This window comes from Carassius carassius, chromosome 13 (genome assembly GCF_963082965.1).
Source record: "Carassius carassius chromosome 13, fCarCar2.1, whole genome shotgun sequence".
Taxonomy (NCBI): Eukaryota; Metazoa; Chordata; class Actinopteri; order Cypriniformes; family Cyprinidae; genus Carassius; species Carassius carassius.
In genome coordinates this window covers 33,205,826-33,209,947 of record NC_081767.1, presented here as the reverse complement: position 1 = coordinate 33,209,947, position 4,122 = coordinate 33,205,826, and the positions used below count along the sequence as shown (strand labels likewise).

Genomic DNA, 4,122 nt, shown 5'->3' with positions numbered 1-4,122 from the left:
TATATTTGTAATGCTCTTATGAATTTGTTAGCCCTCTCTGGTTTATATTAAATATTTGCAGGTTGTGTTTCATTCAACGGGAGAAAATACGCTGTCAAGCCATTTTTGCTTATCGAGTCGAGCCAGCTTGTTTTCAGACTGTGTTTGAGTGGCTCTTGTTTTCTGGCATCTCTGGTGCTTCAGCTTCAGTTAAGCGAAAAACTGCTGTGGTCTGATTAGAGCACAGATACAGATTTATAGGAATGGAGTGTTTTATTTTTTGGCCATTTATGTGTTTGTTGCATAGTATTTCATTATATTTTTTTCTGGAAAGCACAGGCACAGCTAAATTCTAATTCTTATAGGACAGTTCACCTGAGATCTCGGTAAGAAATTTAAAGGAACAGTTCACCCAAAAATTAGCTGAAAATTTGCTCATGCCATTCGAGACGTAGATGAGTTTGTTTCTTCATCAGAATCATCACTTGCTCAGCAATGGATGCCCTGCAGTGAATGGGTGCCGTCAGAATGAGAGTCCAAACAGTTGATAAAAACATCACAATAATCCACAAGTAATCCACAGCACTCCAGTCCATCATTTAACATTTGTAGAAGACAAAAGTTTCGTATTTGTAGGGAACAAATCTATCATTAAGTCGTAACTTCAAACCGTTGCTTCTGGCCCAAAATCCCAAAATCCATAATCCATAATAACGCTTCCTCCAGTGATAAAGTCCATCTCCTGTTGTCTGTCACATCAAAATACAGCCACATTTGTTTAGAGCTGTTTTGTCTTGAAAACTGTTTTTGATCTGTGCAGATTTCTCTCCTGATTCAGACCAGACAGACTTTTCACTGGAGGAAGCGTTATTATGGATTATGGACTCGCCTTTTTGTGATAGTTCGAAGTTAAAAACATCTTAATGATGGATTTATTTCTTACAAACACAGATTTTCCCTTCTTCAGATGTTAAATGATGGACTGGAGTGCTGTGGATTATTGTGATGTTTTTATCAGCTGTTTGGACTCTTATTCTGACGGCACCCATTCACTGCAGAGGATCCATTAGTGAGCAAGTGATAAAATGCTTAATTTCTCCAAATCTGATGAAGAAAAAAAGCCTGAAGGTGAGCACATTTTCGGCAAACTTTTTTTCATATTTGGGTAAACTAGTATATTTCATTAATAGATGCTAGACCTACGCTCTACATGGATTTATGTTAATATGGCTTCCTTTTCGTCAGTCTCTTAGTTTTGTGTTTAACAAATCCCCTAAGATTTACTCAAGGTTGGTATTAATCACCAGCTCAGGGCCGTCCACACACCCCACTGATTTAAGGATTTAGTTTGCACTTCAATAAATGCAACATGCATCTTCTGAAGTTTAATTCTTCATCACAGGTGTGTGATTAACAATAAAACACCATCTGCATGAGTCAACAGGCCTGATTTAAAGCAGCTATTAAAATAAGCAATATGTTCTTCATCCATCAGCAAAGAATTGTTAATGATTGCTTGGATTTTTTTATTGTCCAAGCTTTGCTGTAAGTAAATGTGCTGTAAAGATTGTGCACAGTGAAACATTATGTAAATGTAATCACAGCCATTGTAATAACAACAATGAAGTTAAGGTTCTACAGTATGTTAATTAAAGTTGAGAGTATAATGACTTTGTAGAATTATTGCAAATGTTCAGATTAATTGTTAAAAGATAAAATCAAATAGCACTAATTTGCTGATATTTTCCCACTTATTATGATCCAATCAATACCAAGTGGATAAAATCCTGCTTTCCCCCCCCTCACTGATTATCCTGTTTTACTCGCAAACAAAGTGGAGCACAAAAGAAATGATATAAACAAAGTTTTAGGATTTAAAATTTTTCTTATAATTATTTTTTTTTAAGACTGGAGTAAAGGATGCTTACAATTCAGCTTTGCATCCCAGGAATAAATTACATTTCACTATATATTCACATATAATTGTACATTGTAATGATATTTTTTGTAATGAGTTTTTATTGTATTTTTGTACGGTAAAGCACAAAAAAAGTGAAATAATTGCAGCCTAGGCGAGCAGAAGAGACTTCTTTCAAACACTCAAAAATCTTGTATGGAAATTTTTTTAATTAATTTTTTATTCTACTTTTACTTTAGTTGTTATGAACTTGGAGCTGGTTTTATGACAGATTGAGAAAAGGTCAAAGATCATTATAGTGACAACATGTGATCTGAGAGGTCAATGGGGTCAGACTGAAGTTTCTGAGATGTTAAGAAGAGGTTTGTTTTAGCTTGTATGAATAACTGGCTGAATTTTGCCCTGCAGTGGTAATTACTGGCGTGACAGATGGCTTGAGACGCCTGCACTTCTGTTGTGAACGGAGCAACACACTTCACACAGTTATACTGTATTTATCATTGACTTTGCAGCTCAGTGCATCCTGAGCAAGACTCATAACACTGTGGCTCTTTCAGTTGAGTTACAGGCCAATTTGCAGCCCCTGAGTCTGTGTTCTGTGTTTAGATGATTTAATTGCTTTAATGACTCAAGTTATCATGGTGAAATATTCATTAAATTCTGTTTAAAAGTTAGGGGTCAGCAAGATTTTTTCAAATAATACTTTTATTGAAAAGATGCATTAAATTGATCAAAAGTGACAGAAAAGACATTTCAAAGTGTGACGAAAGATTTTTATTACAAATAAATTCTGTTCTTTTGAACTTTCTATACAGTACATCAAAGAATCGGGAAAAATAAAAATTATCAAAATTCAGCTTTGATCACAGCAATAAATTACATTTTAACAGTTATTTTTGTATTTTTGGTTAAACAAATGAAACATCGGTGAGCAAAAGAGACTTTTTTTTTAACACATTATAATTTTTTTTTACCTACCTCAAATAATGTTAATTCAGAACATAATGAAGCTATTTTTGTGTTTATTATTGTTTTAATGTCCAAATAAAGCAAAATAAAAAAATTTAATAAAAGATAAATGAATGAATAAAATAAATAAAATACATTATATATATATATATATATATATATATATATATATATATATATATATATATATATATATATATATATATATATATATATATGAACATGAACTTACTCTATATAGTGGGACTGACTACATGCCTTGCTATCTTTTTATCCCCCTCATTATAAACAGTGGAAATGTTCAAAAACCTTGTCAGAGATTATTGTTCAAATATAAATCTCCTGGATTAAAAACATGTGACAACTATAAAAATTTTCTTTACCCAAATCATGCACGCCCCCATAGCATCTCCTCTCTTTTGCCAGCCGTTAAGTTGGCAAACGCCCGCTGATGACAGATTTGGCAGAGATTGAACAGGAAGCTGGCAGAGCTATTTGTGATTAAACAGGAAACAGATGGAGGCGGCGACTGCGAGTGTATGAATGGATCAGCGCTCGAGTGAGTCTCTGAACACACCAGGATCAATAGTGTGAATCCGAGCTTCAGGAGCAGCTTTAGAGCTGAGAAGTGATTCAGCTCCATGATCTAAAAATCCATTTAATATGAAGTCCCCGGATGGGAGACGTATCAGATATTAAACTGATAAGAACAGATACTACAGTACACTTGATCTTAGCCAAAAGGCAGAGAAGCGATTGGAATGAATGGATTTTTAATAAAATTCCTTTGTCTTTACAACTCAGGATTTTTCAGAAAGCTCCAAAAAAGTGTTTTAAAATGACTTAAACACGAAATGTGTAACTTTTTTTTTTATGGTTATAAGCTCTTTAAAAATACGTATAAAACCAGTCACACAACTGCTGATCTCTGCTCAGATCCTCCTAAAATCCTTTAGGAGATAAATATAGACGTAAAATGGAGACTAGAGCTGTGAAATGAATTAATGAGCATATATTTGGTGTCTTGAGCAACTGATGAGATTTCTTCCAAAACTGGTGTCAGATTCCTGAGGTCGTTTTGTTTCAGGAGAAACATTTCAGAGAATTGGGGGAAAACTCTCTGTTTGCTCTCCATTTAATTGCATCGTTGTTTGAAAAAAAAAAAGACACCATTAGTGATTTTTCTTTCCTGTGGGAAAGCTTAAAGAAAAGCAGGCTGGAGTTGTTTGTTTAGTTTTTTATCCATTATTAATACT

General features: G+C 33.9%; 1 non-coding gene across 1 annotated transcript; it reads right to left on the bottom strand.

Moving 5' to 3' along the window:
* Positions 1-3,426: 3,426 nt before the first annotated feature.
* Positions 3,427-3,623, bottom strand: LOC132156428 (U2 spliceosomal RNA). The gene has a single exon (XR_009437410.1). It is a non-coding gene; the product is annotated as a U2 spliceosomal RNA (small nuclear RNA).
* Positions 3,624-4,122: the final 499 nt, after the last annotated feature.